Source organism: Ambystoma mexicanum, chromosome 10 (assembly GCF_040938575.1).
Source record: "Ambystoma mexicanum isolate Mex_15411 chromosome 10, UKY_AmexF1_1, whole genome shotgun sequence".
Lineage (NCBI taxonomy): Eukaryota > Metazoa > Chordata > Amphibia > Caudata > Ambystomatidae > Ambystoma > Ambystoma mexicanum.
The window spans coordinates 696,948,551-696,969,714 of record NC_090932.1 but is presented as its reverse complement, the minus strand read 5'-3'; positions in this window follow the sequence as shown (position 1 = coordinate 696,969,714).

Genomic DNA, 21,164 nt, shown 5'->3' with positions numbered 1-21,164 from the left:
GCATGTAACAATCTGCCCATTCTCATCCTCAACAGAGGTATCACTGTATCTGCTGATTAAAGCATGCAAACACATGTGCAGTTTCTAAAAAACACATTTTTCACATTTATTAATTTGCTGGTGAACGTCTATCATTTGTTTTTTCTTTTTTCAATTAATGCATACAAAAATTACATGGACGTACTTCAGAATTTCCATAAGTGCAAAAAAAAAATCCAGATAAATGTGTATACAAAACAAGAACAAATGTACAGAACCGTCATTTTCATGTATGGCGGTGCAAAAGCTAGCATCACATGTGTGAACAACAATGCAATCAACAAACGAAATCAAACAAATGAACAAAGGGCAGGAACTTATCCTAATCTAGTTTTCGAGTTTTATTGAGTTGCTGACAAATTGTATTAGATGTGTATCCTCTATCTTACCTCATGTGGGTCAAATGCCAGACAGAAAAGGGACCAAATCCTAGGTTATTGAGAACCAGCCAGTTCAAAATACACAGGATATTAGCCTGTAGTGAGAGCAAGTACCACAGTTGGCGCCATTATTCCTCATGATAGTAATTTTCAATACATCTGATTGCAGGACTGGTTTGGTGTTAGGATTTCCTCACAAACATCTAAGTCATATCCCAGTTCAGCATAGCAATCTTTATACTGTCTTATCATTTGATATGATGATATATGATATGATAGGTTATTTATAAAGCACTTAATACCCAGATGTTTCTAAGCACGGACCCGGGGATTGAACCTGTGTTGCTCCATGTCATCTTGTTTCCAAGCAGAGCACGTTAACCCTGAGCTATCTTCCTGAAACTTTTTGGGCAGTTTCAGTAGAGTTGCAGTATATTTAGCTAAATTGGTATTTAGGGTCCCTGATGGGATTGATGTAATCAAATTCCTTGGTATCGAGCACCCTTAAGGGAAGACGTTTCTGAGTCAGTGCCAAAAAGTCACCTCTGTTTATATGCATTTGATGTCTGGGTTTACAACTGACTTTTTTTTTTAATTCTAACTGTTCAAGACACATTTGTCATTGCTTCGACCAAAGTGGCATCCAAGACCGTAGGAGCAACTTTATATGGTCTCTGGGAGTTTCAGAGACCCTTGTTGGATTATTAGTAAAATGGGAAGAAGTGAGAGGCGGTGAGAGGATAGACGGGGTAGATGGGGATTGAGATGTTACATTTACATCACTTTGGCATTTATTGTTTAAAACCCAACTTGTGAGGGTGCCCTTCGATTTACTTTTCTTCTTGCCGTTTCCATTGGGTCTCTTAGTATTATTTTTGATGATTGGTTCAGCAATGAAATCTTCTGCTATGCTGCGGCCCATTTGCGTTTAGCCAGTAGGTCTATTATTAGCCCTTGCCTTCAGGGCATGTCTCTTCTTTTTCCTGCATTGTTTCTGGGTCAGGAATATAGTGGAAGTTTCACTTGGAAGTTCGGGTATTTCCTCTGCCTCCAGGTCGATGGGGGAAACCTCTCTCACTGTTCGCGGGCTTACAGATGGAAACTTGGATGGAGACAGGTTCTTAGACATGTAAGGGACAGCTGCAGCAATCAGTTCATTGAGAGCACTGTTGACATTAGGTTTCGGGGTGCTTCAAGTTGTCAGCACAGAGACCTCCCCCAAAATCTTATCACACATCTTCAGCATGACTTTCATAGCGAACTGCAATGTGGACAGTTGTGCTGGCGACAGACACTGGTGTCCTGAGTGGTTGTTAGAGGTGGCATTCATTCCTGCTTCATCCATAGGGCACATATTAGGGGAAGCGGAAAGTCTATTGCATGTCTCCTCTATTACCTCAAGCTCCTGAGCCAGGCTTATTTGCAACAGCTCCTCGTCAGCTGCTTCCACAAACAGTGAGTTACTTTGGACCTGTGGTTCCCTCAGGGTCGTTAGCTGTTGGTACAACACATCAGAGGGGGCAAGTGAATCATGGAGGAAATAGCATAATGCTAATAGAGTGTGGTTGTTGTCCATAGCCAAGAAAGACAGGTCGAGGTGGCAACTATTATGTTCTCTGCCTAGATTCTCATCACAGGGCAACAAAGTGGCATTGGGTATCAATGAAAGGGGTGGAGGGCTAAGCTTTAGGTTCCAGAGGGAAATAAGAATCAATGGTACCCGAAGTAGGTTCACTGTGTTGCTTTCCCCTAGAGGAACTGGTAGCTTGTACTCTGGAGGAGTTGGGGTTGTTACCGTTGGCACGGCTTCTGGCACCCATTCCAAGTTGTGTTTTAGTGTAGGGTGCAGGTTTTCGTTTTTTATGGTTGTGCGACCTCAGACTAATTTTCCCAGGCATGTTTCCTTATGAGAAAGTGTGAAGTAGCGTGTTCGCACAGTATGCCAAGGTATTACAGCTCAATAACCAGATGGTCAAAGATGCACCAGAGGGACCAAAAGTGCAATCAAAATTAGGCGGTCCTTATAAAGAGAAGGAGCACATAGTGAAAATATTAGCAGATAATGGTATGTGGGCTGCAGCGGGTTATGATACTTTGTAAAAACAGAGTATCACACTCCCACAACACGTTGCTTAATTATCACAGCTTTCACCCCTTGGGCCTGAAAGAAGGCTTGCCATATGGGCAATTTCTGCGCGTTCGCAGGAACTGTACGCAAGTAGAGATGTACAAACAGCATGGAAAATCCTTAAAAAGAAGGCTACAAAATAGAGGGTATCCCAAAAAAAACTGTTCATCAGGCATATAAAAGAGCACTACACATGAATAGAACCACATGCCTAGAACCGATTCAACGGAATAAAGAAGACAAAATAACATGTTTAAGTACATACAGCCCTATCAGCAGCCATCTCAGGAAAATCATTAAAAGACACTGGCATATGATCAAAACGGAAGACTTTAATCCTTCAATGCCCCGTTTTGCATTCAAAAGGCAACGCAATATAAAAGACTTTTTAGTCCATACATACCCGAGACCTTCAAGGGCAATCACCACCCAAACCCAATTGTGGGGCTTACCACCGGTGGTAGGTCATCATCGTTGTGGCAATTGTTCTGTATGCGCACAGACTATGACAATGAAAAGCATTCAATTATGTAACACCACAATACAGTTGAAGACTTTCACTAACTGCCTCACCAAATGGGCGGTATATGCCATTAAATGCCCATGTGATTTAGTTTATATAGGTAAAACCAAACGACAGGTACGCCAAAGAATCTGCAAACACAAATCCTGCATACGAAATAAAATGGACAACAAACCCCTGGTGGCTCATTATATTCGTAAGCAGCACAAATATACAGAATTACTTTGGTGTGTGATCCAAGTGATCCAACCATCCCCCAGGGGCGGCAACATGGACCTCAATCTGACCAGATGTGAGCAGAAATGGATATACAACCTTGACACTGTGAAACATGGCCTCAACATCGCCATAGAATGGAACAGACTTCTTTAAGAATGAGCGTAGATATGCTGTTCGTTTGAACTAACAGATATGGAAATAGCCCTCCACAGTATCATCACACCGCACCAACAGTGCCGAGGGTGAGATACCTAACAGAAACAGGTAACAAGCACAATTTAGATCATTAACAAGCACGATTTAAGAGTGTGCTTTTTTGCTGTGCCAGTGTAGAAAACAAAACCGACCAATTAGCCACCGAGGTTGAGGATGTATCACCATAGCTATACACAGTGATAGTCATAAATGGGTTCGCGTAACTCAAATTAGCGCACATTTTTAAAAAAGGCACATTCAAGCAAACCCAGCTTCGCAAAACACACACAAGTGTAATAAAAGAAGAAAAATAAACAAATTCAGGTCATTTTTCGTTTTAAACTACCAGTCCCAACATCCTCAGGGCTTGCAATAATACACCGGTGATCACGTGATGGCAACCCTGAATCATGTGACTCTATTTAAATAAGACTTAGCTTCACTTTTGGTCTTGCTGCCCGTTGCCGGAGACAAGTCCTCTTCCCAGCGCACGTTTTGCGGACTAAAAGGTAAATAAGGCTTGTGCCTTTAGAAACTTCAGCATGAAAACGTTATTCGTTTAGTTTTTTGCCTTTTGACCTTGCACGAGGAGAGACAGTCTGGGTGTGTAATCAGTTTAAAGGTTACAAAAGGTTTAGATAACCTAGCAGGGGTGTCCTTTCCTTTATAAGACTGTAGTTCACAGCATCTCGGCTAGCGCAGAAGCGAACAAGGTTCAATAAAACATGACGAGATTGCAAATAGCTTAAAGGTGTATTTAAATCTAACGGTTAAAAAAAACCGAAGCGCTGTGGTCTTTTAACAATGAGGCTTAAAACAGTAACAGTGAAACGTGATAAAATAGCGTGTTTCACAGCTCGAACAGAGCTCAAATTTATGAACATTATTCTAACTGGCACATCACGCATTTATGTGCTCCCAGGCTCATTATGTTTCGTTTCCATTGCCACAGGAAATAAATCCATTCACGGCCTTTTGGTTCATTCTAATCCATCAGAAGGAACCTGGCAGTATTCAACAATGGCATTAACGACCTTTCATGCACAAACAGCTGATGCCAAACTGTAAGTTATTATTTTTCCACCTATCATCTAAGAGTTATGAGATAAACATTGTTATATTTAAACAGTGGTTTTGAATCAACTACAGGTGCCATATCTAAACAGTTGTTTTAATTAACTGCAGGTGCCAACACTGCAGAGGTTAACTCAAGTTACCTTTGAGAGGAGGTTTGAGTATAACAAGCCCAGACAGCGAGACAATCGCAGTTCATTCAAGAAAGAATCCTAGTCAATCAAATACAAGATGTGGACATGTAAGTGCATTTAATATATGTAGTCATTTTGAAAAATGTTCAAAAAAGTTAGATTATAGGGTTTCCCATTAGTGACGAAAACCTGAGACTAGGGTAGTTTCACAGTTAGTGACACCCAATGTCTGATCATTCTCAATAGTCTAAACTGTATAACATGGACTTAGTGGGGTGAAGGCAGGTTTAGAATAACATAAAACTAGCCATCGCTCTTAAATTCAGTTAAAGTTGAGATACACAATTTGTTCTGTCTTTTTTTAAACAAATGTTTTATAGTAGAGTTTTATATGAGATCCATACACGTACACTTATGTATGTATTTTTTTGCAGATTTGTGTGTGTACTAAAAGGGGAACAAGATTGGTCAACCACAAAGCAATTGGTGTCCTGAAGATGGCCTTATACTTATTCTAGTGACCACTGCTGACAAAAGTGGTATATTATAACGGGCCAAAACATATGTCGACTGTTTAAGGAAATTCCAATGTTTTTTTCCCATGTCAAAAATGCATACTCAGACTGAAATGTTATGCCAACAAAGATTTATATTCACTTTAGAACTCCCCTGTTAGATGAGATGAATGTAGAATGAGTGATATGATTGAGTATCAATTTAGAAATGTTTTTTAAGATGTTTTATAATCATTAAAGAGATAGAACTTTTGTTACAAGTTGCAGCGTTCAGTGCAATTTTTCTCCACCGGCGACTTCCTAACCAATGACACAGTTAGGAGGCCTTTAACTCTCACTTAAGATCCATATAAGACTAAAAGAGAGGGGTAGTCAATCTGTTTTTCATTTTTCTCCTTTATAGATTGTCCCTTCCTTCAGATTAGACCCCCCGTAAACAAAAAATAGGGATTACCCATTACTTAAAACTTGAATCAATTCCAATACATGGTTCCTATTAGGGAAGGGGCTATTGGTAGAAGCAAATATATCAATGATTTTAATTCTAGTGGTCTTAGACACGGAAGGGCAAAGTATGTTGTTTATATCAATCACATTCGTCTGGGTTTTTACACCTTCACGCACAGCTTTTGTACCATTCTCAATATCCGATATTTTTATGTATCATTCTCCAGCTACATATTATCGATGTTGAAAATCACCTCATCCGACTCTCAAGAAATCATACTCTTAGCAATAACCCTATCTTTAATCTTGGTCAACCAGTTTTCTAAATTCCCTTATTTATTATTTTCGTTATTATTTTTCCTTTTTGTTGCACGCACCTTCCTTTTTTGCTTAATTTGTTCAAAGATGGAGTTCTGTTCATCAGACTCAACACAGGTCACACTTTCAGATGTTGCTTCTGCTAAAGATAAAGATCTTCTAGATACCCCCCTTTTCAATGTCCTTTTTTATTCCCTGTTAAAGCTTTACCAGGATTTATTTTGACTTTAGCTAAATGTTTCCCCTTAACTTCTTTGCTTATTGCGGGACGTTCAACCACCATGTCAGACCCCTCCTCTCCTTCATGAAGTGTCAATTTAGAATCCTCTGCATTCAACATTGCTACTTCTTGAACAAACTCAATAGGTATCATTTCGTCATTTGCCACTGCATTAGCTTCCACCTCTCCACTTGGAGCCCTTCCAGTTGCTATTTGTAGGATGGCGTCTTCTAAATTACCAACATACACTCTTAAAGACTTCTGTTCCCTATATTTAGAACTAAAAGGGTAAAGAGGGATTTTCATATTTTCATGTGCTCAGGTTCAGATGTAATATCATCGGAATAGGAGAAGATAAAAATGAGTCATCATCTATCGGGGAGGGGGCGTACGCTTTTCAGTGATTTTCGCAAGATCAGGTGATCTTTCCAAATGTGTCAAGGGAGGCTGTGACCCTGTAATATTATTAGTTTGTTCGGTTCTCCGTCATATTATTTACAGGTGGTAACTTGTTTCAGATTCAAAACCATATTAAGTAACAAGCTGTTGTCTATGGGGTCGGATTCAGGCAGTTCAGTTATTTCATCTAAACCTCTGTCTGCAAGAATCCATCACTTAATATGGCTTTAGCCGAAGTTCAAGGTACTACACTCACAGGTTTAAGATAATTTGTGATTTTTCTTTAACCAGATGGGGCTCACCTCATTTATCCCATACAACCTCCACCACTGCACGGCAGCCACAATTATTTGCAACTTTGAGTTAGTACCGCCTTTAGCGGATTCCTTTTTTAAATGAATGGTCCTATTGATGTTGGTCGCAACCCTGGATGTCTTTCAAGCCATTTTTATGGAGCTGCACAGCTGATATTTTTTAGAGCCCGCCAGCATCGATGTATTTCACCTATATGATAACTTTATACCTCTTTAGAGAAAATGGCCACCAACCACCGATCTATTGAGCACCACTGAACCGCCGAACAGCCAAACAGCCCTCAGCAATGCACTCCGTTGGTGTGTTTGCCCGGCTGGTTTTAAAGGTTTCTGGTGGGAAGGAGCATGGCCAACAAATTAAACAGCAGTTTAACACCAAAAGCGTCCTGGTTATCTAAAATTGAGTATACAAATAATATATCTTTAGTGTCAACTGTAGAGGAGAATATAAATCCACAGCAGCTGCTTCTCGCACTATATAATTCTCGAACGATCCGCAATTAACCAGGAAGTCCCCACAGCCAAACAGCACTCAGCAGTGCACTCTGTTGGTGCGTTATTTGCTTTCTCCTCCAACCCCTGCTTATCTGAGTGTTTGAAATACCTTGGGCATGCCTCTGTGGAAAAGGCTGTGGTCATGAAATGAAATACATACAAGGATTCTCCAAATCCTGTGCTCAATGCTAGAGCTCTTTGGAGAATATTAAGAACAAGCCTTGGGCTAAAACCTCTCATCGAACAGTCTGTCCTCTCCTGAAATACGAGTGTTAGGAGTTCCTAATGGAGCCAACATAATTGAAACGTCTGGTCTAACACATAGGTTGTCCCTATTAGCCCTCATCTCAGTACTTCTTAAGAAGGCTGGATGATCTACCTTACACAAGTACATGGAAGTGTGGGGAACTATGACACCCTGTATTGGGTGGGAGGATGATGGAGGTTGAGGTATAGTTTGGATATTCCGTGTTCTACCTGGAGAGTCATCCCCAGTCCCATAGGCGGGATCCCGCCCCATGAGATCCACCTGAGTACCACCCCCCAGCAGGAGTATCGGGCAGTGGCCTCACCTCCCTGACCTCATGGGAAGGTGCTCCCCTTAGGGGTGAAGTACAATATCCAAGGATATGTCTCAGTTGCAATTAACACAATTTATATGTAATGTTCAATTGACGTTGCTATTGTGAATTACACATATTGCAATCTCTTGTGATTTGTAAGGCACCGTGGGTGGAAAGTGAGTTTTGAAACTTCCTTGCAACTCACATAGAAATGAACAAATGGACTACCACATTTATGCTGGATACAAGCCACGTAGAAAGGCAAAGTGAGTGGATTCCGTCAGCATACTATATTTAAAGAGAGGTCACCCTCCTCCACAGTCCAAATTAGAGAAAGGCCAATTCAAGAGACGCCGATAGGGCTGAGGCAGGGAACAACTACATGTAGGAAAGCCTGATATGCAACTGATTTTGCCCAAACTCTACAAGCTCTATGAAGACACTTGCCTGTTAGGCAGTTGCTAAATTCCATGGAATCTAAATCCAAGCTCACTTACCCCACCTTCTTCCCCCCACACTATAGACTTTTTAATTTCGATCACTGCACAACCCTGACAGATACAGTGCTCTCCTCTCTATCTTTATCTGTCCATCTGTCTCTCAACCCAGTGGGGCAGACTGGCCTGTAATGTTATTGAAGAGTTTTCCCAAAAAGCGAGTCCACAGAAAATCGCAATTTGGTAAGGGAAATGTTGGCCACATCTTGTACTGCCTGACATATAAGTGACTCATCACCAGCCCTGTTGACCTAGAAAGTGCAGCCCATCTTTTGGGAAGTCTTCCGATTTCCAAATATGCTTCCCACCTAACAATTTCACCAATAGAGCATAGCTCGATGATTATGTCCAATGCAATCAGAGTCCTATCTCTCTCTGTAAACGCCACCTGGCAAACTGGCCTACAGGGCAACAGAAAAGAGATTCACCAACTTAAGTTCCTCTGAGAGGCCCCTTAGGTGAAGATCTAGCACTCGACCTGAAATATAATTGACTACCACATCCCTACTGGTCTCTACCTGTTGTGAATTCTTAAGGTTTCAACATAGACATTTCCCATTTCCCATAGGAACAAACCCTGCTCATTTCGACTTGTCTCAATACACAAACGTATTCACCACAGTCAGATTTGTACTCAGGAATGCAGATAAAGCAATTAATTTAATTTCATTCTCATTTGCAAACAGCACTTCATATCTGCCTCACTGTGTTCTTACAATGCATTTAAATGAGAAGACCAAGTATTTGGCAGAAGCCTAATAGCAAGAAACTATTTGCCAGGAACCAAATGGGTTTATCCAGCCAGAATGTGTCTGAATACTTACTCAAAGCCAAACTTCAGTTCAGTTCAGCCGTACTCCGTGTCACATATGGTATGCTTATTGTGAGGGGTCAGAAATGAGAGGCGGACATAAAGTGGTAGTGTTGTCAACATCAAACATCTTTATTAAAATAAAAGGGTTGGATAAAGGCCTCTCTGTTCCTATTTTAAGCAGCGTTTCCCTACCTAGGAAACTAAAACTGAAGATCAGTCTGTCCTTATTCCCAAACATGCTAATCTGACCCTCATACTAGAAATGAGCAACTAAAGGTGCAATGGAAGTGGTAATAAGGGTTAAAAAAACAAGTAGATAAATACAACAAAAACAATCCTTGGATCCAGAGGATGGGTCCCTTCCCCTGGATGTCTCAGGTAGGATGGCAAAAATGTTTATTTCAAACAATAATTCCTTAAAGATGGCAAAAGTGTATCTTTCAAACAACCACTTATTTGGTTCCCTATATCTGATTCAGGAATTTTCTGTACAAACAATATTTCCCACACCATTCAGCCCTTTCAAGTTTTCATGGCAATGAGTTCACAAACCAAAAGGGTCTTATTCACAATCAAATGCTCCATCTAGGGTTCCCTTATAATCCACTTTGATATTTTAGTGGTCTACCTGATGTATTTGTCCATCAAAAATCCTACTGTGAGCGCTTTAGGTCTCTGCTTATATCCTTCTGCCAAGTATTTTGATTTTAACAGGAAAAATGGTCTTTATTCAATTTCACAGCTTTCACTTGCCTGTTTTACTTGCCTGCGAGTCTTTGACTCACTTGTTTTGACATGTGTTCTGAAAAAGTACATTTACTTTTATGACTTCAGTGAACTTCCTGGTATACTCCCCTGCCAGGAATCCTTTAGTAGGCTTATCAGATCCTCTGGTATACTCTTCTACCAGGTATCTTCCCACAGTGTCAACATGCTTATTTAACAATTTGCTTGGTGCTTGGACTACCAGGACATCTTTTCATCTGGTTCTTACAGATGACATGGTATACTCTCCTGCAAGGTATCTGCCCATATTGTCTTATTCCTCTGTGTATTTCAAACGGATTAGCTGGTGTACTACCCTGCCAGGAATACCTTTTTGGGGCTTCTAGAGGCCTCGGCATACTTCTCTGCCAGGTATCTTCTCCCCAAATGCTCACTGCCTGATGTGCTTTGTTCGCCAGGGCTTCTTTTAATGTGTTCACTGTCTTTCAGAAGAGCACAGTTGTATTCCTTCACTGTCTATACTTTCGTAGCTTAAGGTAGTACTTGTTCCAACTTTCCCCGCATTGACATCTCATATATGGAAACTTGTTCAAGTTCTGCCCTTCAACTCCTTCACTAGTATTAATTGGCGTGTGACAATACTTGCTCCAACCTTCTCCATATTGACATCTCATACATCAAGACTTGCGGAAATTCTGATGTATTGTACTTGGTTGGTATTAAAAATAAATTCTTAATGGCTCACATGCCTGTCTTTATGCCCGGGGGTCCCCAACATCTCTGAGCAGATTCACTGGTGTCTGATAGCATTCCCGACCTGTGGCATGTTGCAATGAATCTTTCACTCTGGGACAGGATGTCCTGCTCTGCAGACCTTCTCTCAGATCTGCAGTCACCTGTCGGTAAGCCCGCTGCTTCTGGACACGACCAAGCTCCCGGTAGCTTTGCTGTTGCTGCCATACACCCGGCGGTTCTCCCACAATGCCAGCTGTGTCTTCTGTGGCCTTGTGCTACGCTGATTGGTTCTGCTGGAGAACGGCAGTCTGAAAGTGTGTGCCTTCTCAAGCATGGTCTGTTCCCGTCCTGCTGACTTCTACCTCGGTTCTGCTTCCGTCTTCCGTTCTGCTTCTCTCCTTTCCTCCAATGCGGACACCATTTTGAAATGCCCCACGCACTTGGACCTCATCACAACAACTGGACTGCATGTTCAGCTTAGTGCTTCCTTTGATCCACATTAACTCCTTCTCCCTCTTCCTCGTCTCAGTACTTGAGGCTTTATGGGAGTTGGAGTCCATAGGATTTATAGGGCTTCTTAGGTGATTTTGTTTAGGATTTTTGGTTAGCACAAAAACAGAGACTGGAGATGTTATTGGTGTATTATGTACATATGAGGTGTGAATCATATTCTGCCTAGAATGTTTTGCAGGATGTGGTTTGGGGTTTAATACTAGGAGGGATTTCTATAGTGATAACTGGCCATTAAGAGTTTAGAAATTATGGGTTCTTCTTCTCTGGGAAGGGAAGAACACTGTGTCTCTCCTGATGGGGTCACCACCTTCCCCTGACAGCCGTCTCATCCCATGTGATGCTGCCTCATAATACCACCATCAGGGTCAGGATCAGGATCAGGTAGCGTCTGGCATCCCCTGGGCACGTGGATGAGGACATATCTGGCTGGGGTTCACGGATGACTCCACAGGATTCATCAATGTATTTCTGGATTTTAATTTTGTATTACATTGTTTTCTGATACATTTAGCCCCGCATTTATAGTGATGAAATAAAACAACAAATAAGAAGAAAACAAAATGACATAACAGGAGGAGAACTATAGAGAATGTTATGTCAAGTCTTAAAGGGATGAATTTGAAACCCAGTCCCATGCTATCACCGCTTCCACTCAACCTCTCTGCGTTACTCCTATCTGTACTTGTTTAGGGTAAACCACTGTGACAAGGTCCCCTGTCTGGCTTTAGGGAGTATAGGAACAGTGGCTAAGGGGGGCAGTTGTCTCCCCAGCCCGCTGATGATGGATCTGGGAATAGTATGCAGAGGATCCCTGCTCACCTGCCCGCCCTTAGTCCCTCTGTGAATGGTATGGAACAGTCACAGAACCAGGATGAATACTGTGGGGAGAGAGAATTAAAGGCAAAGGAAAAATGCCTAGGAATGCAGTGAGAGATGCTGAAAAGTTGCACTGTTTCTTAAAGTGTGACACCTTTGATTCTGCTGTTATAATGAACTGCACCGACGCATAACATGGAGATAGCCACAAACATAAAGCTAGAGGCGCTGAAAGAACCCATCACTTGAAATAAATACACATGTTCATCATTAACTTGTGTCCTTAAGAGGCAGCACTGAAAACAGGAGAATTGTACCTGTACAATGGAACTGAACATCCAATAAGTAGAAAGGCTCAAGTATCTGAACTGTAATTAGCAGCATCCAGCCCATGTCACAAACATATTTATTTTGAAAGATATCAAAGTCAAATCCTAGGATTTCACAGCATGTTGGCATATCTTCAAATGTTGTACCAAGAACAAAAATGAACATGGGTATTTAGCTGTGATTTTCGCAACTAGCCTAGTATGTGCTTTTAAATGCAGCACAACTCGTTGATAAGTGAATATATTCTTCTGAGTTACATATCCCTGTTTATTTAGTTGGCAAAATATCGTGTTCTGTATTAGGCCTGAATAGAATTGGTGTGTTCAACAGCCCTATTGTACTGACTCAAGTAAGTGACCTGCAACTCAACTTGGATCAAAACCCATCCCTTTGGAAAATGCTCCCAAACAAATCTTTGAAAAACAAATCATAAAGTATACTAAGGAATAGACTTCTTTCGGTGGCGTGGGGAGAGAGATTATTATCTGAATTGAATAGATGTTAAAGTTAATGTCCAACTTCAATGTGGAATCCATGCATTATTGTTCACCTTTCGACCTGTCCTTTAGCAGACCCTGCCAGATGGTCAGAAGTTTGTAAATAACAAAGTCATTAAGGCATACTGAAAGGTTACATCCATCAGTGTAGAAACTGTTCATGAGAGCTGGTTTAAGTGTGCTGGAGAACCGAGTCCATCCAGTAGAAATGGAGAACATTTGAATAATAAGATGTAGGAAAGTGAAACCAAATGTGTTTTGTGGATTGAATAGTTCTCTTTAATTTGAAACCAAATTCTCCTTTTGTACAATTATGAAAAATGAATAAAAATTATGAAAACATAGAGCCTCGAAACATAGATCCTGACGATCTCAGTTTCATTATTGTCAGAAATTATAACACAGAAACAAATGTGCTATCAAAAGCATGATTACAAGGGAATTGGGGTGGTGCTTGTCACTATGGGGTGCCTTTTTCAAATAGGAAAATCCTAATATTTTATTTTAAATGCAACAGTGCTTCACACAATGTTGGGAAAGATAATAGGAAATGGTGGTTTTCTAGGGTGAGTTACACCCTGATTTCATTGTATTCAAAGTTAAGGGAAATTGTATTTACAAAAATTGCACTCTCTGTCATGTGCACGCTGTACAATAGGGTATTTTTCCCTGCACTGACAGTGTAACATGACTGAGTGATATGTAAAAAGTTCCCGAAATGCTATCACAGATATATTCGACATTAGACCATGGTACGAGGTGTGCCCGGACCATGACCTGATGAGGATATGTTTGCTAATATGCTTTGTGAATGCCATTGTTATTTAAAATAAATTCGAAATTGAGAGAAAGTTAAGAGAAACCATTTCTATTCCCAGAAAAATAGTTTGTATGTTAATCCCAGCAACTGCTTATTCTGAAACTTCACAAGGGTTCCTTTGTGACGGAGAAGGGGGGTGACTTCTATTTGTTCAATATAATCTAAAACATTGTTCCAAGTTGGGTTGGGGAACTGAAACTGTGCATTTTAAATTGAAAATATTGCTTCCCTAATCCAAACAGCTGCAGGGGTCTAAGCAAGTATTGTTAAATATGCACACACATGAACCTATTGCACCACATTTATATGAGAAGCAGGAAAGGAGAGTCCTGCACAGTTCTCTCCTGCTATAAATGGTTTGTGTCATGTGGGAGTTCTTTCATTAATTTGCAAATGTGACTTGATATGTAATGTGGAGATGTTTTTGTGAAGTCAAGGATTTTTATATATTGATCGACAAGTGGAAGAGGTGCTACTAGAATGCCTAGTGTTATTCAGAGCTCATATTATATACATATTTGATGATAGAAATTAGTATTCGTGTGAGACAAATAGTGAAATTATTATTTTGATTTGGAGACCAGCTGTCTGTCATTGTCAACATTGTGGTGATTTACCCTGCATAAAGCTGGAGACTACCTTTGTCTTGATTTAACCTTTAAATGATTTGTTTTGAGAACATTGTATGTTTCTTGTTCAGAATTGTGGGGGGCGGTCTCAGTATAATTCTTAGGGGCAATAGACCAGTGGGTCTGCCTGATTTAGGAATCTTATATTGGCTAAAATATATCTCGCATATTGGGGATCACTGCCAGGATATCAGGTTGATAACATCACTTATGTCCACACACTTATGCAATGGGCAACACAGACATTTGCATTTGTGCATTGAATTACATGGTCCCTGCAATATAATCCTATAGACTACACAGGCAGTGATTATGTGTCAGCATTTGTGAAACTGTAGGTTGTCAAGAGTGGATTTTGAAAAAGAGAAAAATAATTCAAGTGGATTGTTTATTGTGATTGGAGGTTTGTGATTATCCCCATTATTACAGCATGTCAGGGCATATGTGAACATAGCTCTTGACCATGCATTAACCAGATATTTCCTGCATGGCCAATGACTGATGGAAGACACTGAGAGATGGACAAATGGAGTGAAAAAAATGGTAAAGAATGTAGGCACAGATAATTGGGCAACATAGGTCCTGCTAGATGATGCCTTACAAAAATTATACTGAACCTCAAAAGCTAGAGAAGAACAACAAATGGTTGTGAACTTTTCTGCCCATCTCCTTTTCCACCTTCAGATGGTGAAGAACAGTTTAGCTGAAAACTAACATGATTTCCACTGATTTATAGAAAATACCCAAACGGCCTCAGCAGACTTAATACCCATGCAGCAAGCTAAAGAACAATGCAAACATGACAGAGTAGTTGAAGGAGTCTCTGGGTGACAATTGTCGCTTCAGAAACAACACAATGTAACAGAAGTAAAATAAAATGAACTGAAAGAGTATAAAAAGCCAAACAGTTCCTAGCGGCTGAACTTTCACATGTTATTGATATGCAGGTATATAAAAATACCATAGAATGTCATACATTGAATTAATTACATTAATTACATTAATAACACAGCAATAAAATAGGTTGAATTTAACTACACATTATTCAATAAGAAAAAAAGGTCATATAAAAATTGAAACATCACTTCCCAAGCGTATTCATTGAATTTAAAAAAGCATGCAATCTCACAATATTTAAAATAGTTTATCCTTTTGCAATCATTCTTAATCACAACGTCCCCCACAATGATGAAAGAGATTCAGATTATTTATTTATTTGCATTTTTTAAAGAACTCATGCAGCCCGAGGGCATCGAGGCGATGTTACAGGAATATGAGTTTTTTAAGCGCTGACCCTGGGATCGAACCTGTGTTTCTCCAGTCGTCTTGTTTCCAAGGTGAGCACGTTGCTGCTGAGCTATCCTCCCCGGATGATTAGCATAGCATAGCATAGCATAGCATTTCAGGTGCAAATGTTCTAATATGTTGGTTCCTAAATATGGGATGTGGTATTTAGTTCTCACTAATGAATACGTTTGGCAGGAGAGAATAAAGTGTTGGTCATTTTCTTCTATCCCTTGGTAGATTTTGCAATCTTTCGATCCTACTTTGCCCCATCTACTCACAAAAGACCCAATAGGTAAGATCCCAATACAACATTTTAAAAAATGTAATCTAATTTCAGAATCCTCTATCAAAGATAAGCATTGCTCTTGACCTTAGTCTAATTTTCAGCTCAAGTACATAGTCACTAAACCTGAGGTGGATACTACAGTCAGTTTGTAAATGCAAATCTGCTCCCCATAGGCTTTTTTTTATTTATGCTTTTAGTGATATACCATTGTAGTGTTTAGATTTGTTGACTTCCCAAAGGTGTTCCGTTTTCGAATCTTCATCACATTCCTTAGAACTATGAACCAGGGTAGATTTAGCTAACTTTGTTGGAACAAAATGGCAATACAAGCTTTTCTATAAGGAAGTAGATCAGCATTCTTCCATAATCTACTCAAGTACAGTGATGGTCTTAATTTAGGGGCTGATTCATGGAACAAATGTGTGCCGAAAATCTTTGCGCAAGCTGGCGCAAGTGTGAAAAAGCAAGCATGTGCGATTCAAGGAAGGGCCTGTGCGTGTTTTCCCCTGGATGTGCGCCAAATCCGTGCGTGGCGCACATGGGTGCACACATCATTGCAACATCCCGAGCGCCGTGCGCGATGCGCACTGGGAAAGCGCACAATGTCGGCACACACACCAAAAAGGAGGCGGGACGCGGGGCATAACACAAGGAATGGGGAACAACGCGTGAAAAAGAAGGCGTAACTGGGGAAGTACTGCAGGGAAATACACGGAACGCCCACACGCACGCGAACAACACGTATTCATGGAATCGAATACGGGAAACCCACGCATGCTAAAAGACGCGCACAGGCGTCAACACGTCCGTCACACGAAGGCAGGTGGAAGTGTCCCCGCGCACAGTATAAAAGTGCGTGCAAACAACAAACACGTATATACAGCTACGATGAATGCCCCATTTGTCGCAGCACTGATCGTGGGACACCGCAGGAGGAGGAGAATAGCCAGGGCACGCATTTTTTCCTCCCGGACTAGCCTTTTTGGGATGCCTAACGACCAGGTCTATGGCAGGTATAGGTTTCCACCTCGTATCATCCTAGACCTGGTCAGGGAGTGGGAAGATGACCTTACATCCCCCACCCTGTGCTCCCAAGCATTGAGCCCCTTGGAGAAGGTGCTCAATGTCCTGCATTTTTTGGCCACTGGGTCATTTCAGCGGACAACTGCCATAGTGAGGGGGGTCTCACAGGTCACACAGTCACGCTGCCTACACCAGGTGTTGGCAATCATGACTGCGCGCCCTCAGTCCGCAGGCACATATACATGCCCAGAACACCCGCAGAAAGGCAGGCCGTGGTCCAGGACTTTTACAGGGTGGCACACTTCCCCAAAGTGCTTGGTGCCATAGATTGCACCCATGTGGCCCTACGTCCACCTAGGGCCGCTGAGCACGTCTATCGAAACCGCAAGCACTGGCATTCCATCAACGTGCAGGTCGTATGCGATGCAAAGGTAATCATCACCTCTGTCTATGCAAACTACCCTGGCTCCACCCATGACAGTTTTATATACAGAATGTCTGCCCTGAGCCGGCCCTGGAAGCTGGGCAGCATGGTGACACATGGCTCCTAGGTGAGTACAAATGCCTGTGCACATGCATGCATGTCACACACAGACAAATACACAAACCCTAATAATCACAACCATTATCACCGCCCCAGGGGACAGTGCCTACCCTCTGAGCAACCACATGATGACGCCAATCCAGAACCCCACCACACCACCACAGGTAAGATACAACACTGCCCATACTGCAACCAGGGGCATAGTGGCGCGCACATTCCAAGTGCTCAAGTCACGCTTCCGCTCCCTTGACTGCTCTGGCGGGTAGCTACTATATGCACCCCCAGTAGTGTGCAGGATCATTGTGGTAGCATGTGTCCTGCACAATGTTGCAACACGGCAGGGCGTACCGGTGGACATGGTGGTGCCCCCACATCCCCAACCACAGGCACAGGCGTTGCCCATGGGAGGGGATAGGGCACGTGGCGAGGAAGCCCGGTCCCAGCTTGTGGCCACATTGTTCACCTAAACTCCCACCCCTGCGGAGTGCACACAGGCCTGGCACATACCAGGTGACAATCGATGATGACAAAGAGACAGTCAACTGTCACAACCTTACCACCTGAGAATGTTGCCATGGAAGTGCTACATTGTGTGCATCCCTAGCTACTTAAACCTAACCAATCCTGTGTGACCAAAAGGAACACAGGCAAGGTGTGTATCAACCCCCCCCCCCCGCAAAACAGGTCATGACAATCCCTGGTATGTCACCCAAACCCTCCCAACCCACATCACCCTTGTCTGCCACACCATGACATGGCATGCAATAGCAAAAGCCCAACACATGACCAATAAGATACGAAGTGACATGTGATAAATGGAAAATGGCTCGAGACAATGACGCCTTACATGGAATCAGATGAAATGACTGACCAACAACCTCCCACACATACCAAGTCATACACAAATGCTTTCCACCAGTCGTAGCATGAATATAACACTGAATGCCTGTTCACATGCACATTGGGCAAGGCAAAATCCCTACTCCCAAACCCGTGTGCTGTGTGTGTCTCCTGCAACACACTGCTCAGCACACAGCACAGTGAGCAGCCATTGTGTTGCAGATACACCTTGAGCATCACATGAAAAGGACTAATTAAATAAATAACCAATTGACGCATGTACAGGATCCCCAAATGGTCATAGATCATGTGCTGCAGGGACACAGCGGGCCCCAGAAGGTAATCTGTGTGCACCTGTGGCCATGGAAGGGTGGTTGTACATGTAGTGGATCATTGAGCACTAGTATCAAAGGAGGAAACCTGGTAGATCACTGTACAAACCCTTTGGCAGTGTCTACTCTGTCTATATCCGGGAGGATCAATAACAAATCTAATAGGAGACAGAGCTAGCGATACAGGTGCAGTTCTCAAAACATCTAAAAGGAAAGGGGACTGGACAGATCTAAAAAATTATAACATCAGTTTTAATAATAAGTCAGATAATTAAAATACATAATTAAATTCAATGGTCCACAATACACAACTTTTCAGAAAGCATAGGAATACGTAATTGGCAATGAATGCTAATTAGAACAAAATCAAGAAATAACAAGGTACATCTGGGACAACTTGCTGTGTACCAAATTCCATTTGGATTATTATATCATATTCTCAGTTCCCTGTTTACAATCCAGAGAGCTGTGGATCATTGTGCAACTGTGTGTGTCAGTAGGGACATGCACTCAATACATGCATGTGAAATCAAGTGACCCTCAGTGTCCTATACACATCACATGTGAACATTGCCCATATGTACACCCCAGCACATCAAACCACACCAATCCCCTGACACCTGAAAAGTAAAGACAACACAGGAACAGGCATTGACCAGCAGAACACATCATGTACATAGTACCCCACAATTACAATGTCAGAGTCCCCAAAACACTGTAGCCCAAGCCAACTGTCCAACAACAAAAGTCCCTCCCTCATTTACACATGACCATGACCCACTGAACAACTGTGTCTAGGGTATGTAGCCTTCTTCCTTTTCAAGTCTACCTGGCTACAGGATCACCCTACCCGTTGGTCTCCATGTTCCACCCTGCGTGTAAATAGGGTCCAGCCCCCTCAGAGGCCACCTTGACTGGTATAAATACCAAATCGCAGAGAACTCCAAGGAGCCAAACCCACAAACCAGGGAAAAAAGCCTGTAGGCACCAAAAAACCCTGGAAGAGTCTCCAGTAGATTATTTGAAGTAGCATAAAATGCCCAAGCACATGTCCAAGCACAATGATAGAACAACCAAGGTAGCACAGTTCAACAATGCTCCAACAGGATGGGTACCATGTTCTGTACATAATATACAATGATGATGCAACAACTGATGGGTAGTGTCACAGCTCCGGTGTCCAGGCGCAGGAGTGGCATGAACCAACCACCCCCTCCATGGTCTGGGCGCCTGCTAGGTCAAACTTACACAGGCCTCTCAGACCCCGGCGGGGAAGGAGGGTCAGGGATATGTTGTTCGGACAGGCATTGGTATTCAGGATAACCGGAAGGAGGGACAGGAGAGGGGCGTAGGATTGTCAAGGTAAAGTAGGCAAAATACAAAAAACAACTATTAACAATAACACATACTCAATCAGACACAACATGTTCATCATGCACATTGTACCAAATGAGTCAAATGCAAGCCAAAGAGAGACTTATCTCTGGGGTGAGTGCTGGCCTCCTGCCTGCGCACTCTCACGTCCAGTAACAGGAGCAGTTCACTGCTGCAAAGAGAGTATGAGTTACTAATCTGTGTGTGTTTACAACACACACACACACACAACACCATTCAGGCGCCAAAGTAAGTGACTCCTCCACAAACATACACTCTTGCCTGCTGCTTAGTACCCATACGTTAGCTTGCCCCCGTGATGGTTCATACACTGTCAATGCAGTAAGGCAGGCGCACGTGGGCGCGCGGGAAATGGAAGACCAATGTGTCAAGAATCACACATCATACAATGGTCCATGGGTGAGCAGCTAGATGCGTATAGGTAGATGCAACTTCAGTACAAGTTTTTTTCTGGCATCCGCAGATTTCAAGAGGTAGTGCACATGTCAATTTGCACATGCCAATGATATGCACTGCACACAAGTCTGTGCCTCGCTGGGTGTCCCTGTGCGCTGTATAAGTATCGAGCTAGGAATGCTACTACGCTAATAACTCTGCGTCTATGGAGCCGGGGGATCGGAGAATATGTGTGACAGCCCCGTGTGTGCCCCTGACAACTTGGAAAGCAACTTGCCATTTGTTCCCCAATGCATCTTAGCTCCACTGTGCGCTTCAACAACAATATTTGTCCAAGCTCCCCATCAGTGGCGCTACTTAGCATGCATGTGCAAGGGGCCTGGTGGAAGGTTGGCTGCGGTGTGGCCCCCTTGTGCTGCTCACCTTGATTGGATCTCCTGGGAACACGTCTGCTTCTGTTGGACGTCTGAGCACAAGCCCTGTGCCACTGCTTGCGCACACATGCACATGTCTGCCCCACCAAACGTGGCCACCTGTCTGTAGTACTATGCCCCATGTCTGCTGGCAAAGGTGGTCTGGAGGCTCATTCTCCTGCAGAAAGGGCACAAAACATATAATTAACGCTGGAAAGTTCCCTGTGTGTGTCTCTTCATGCTGGTTGTGACTGGGCCATGTCAGAGACCTACATCAGAATTTCTCCCACCATCAGTGTGACTTTGAC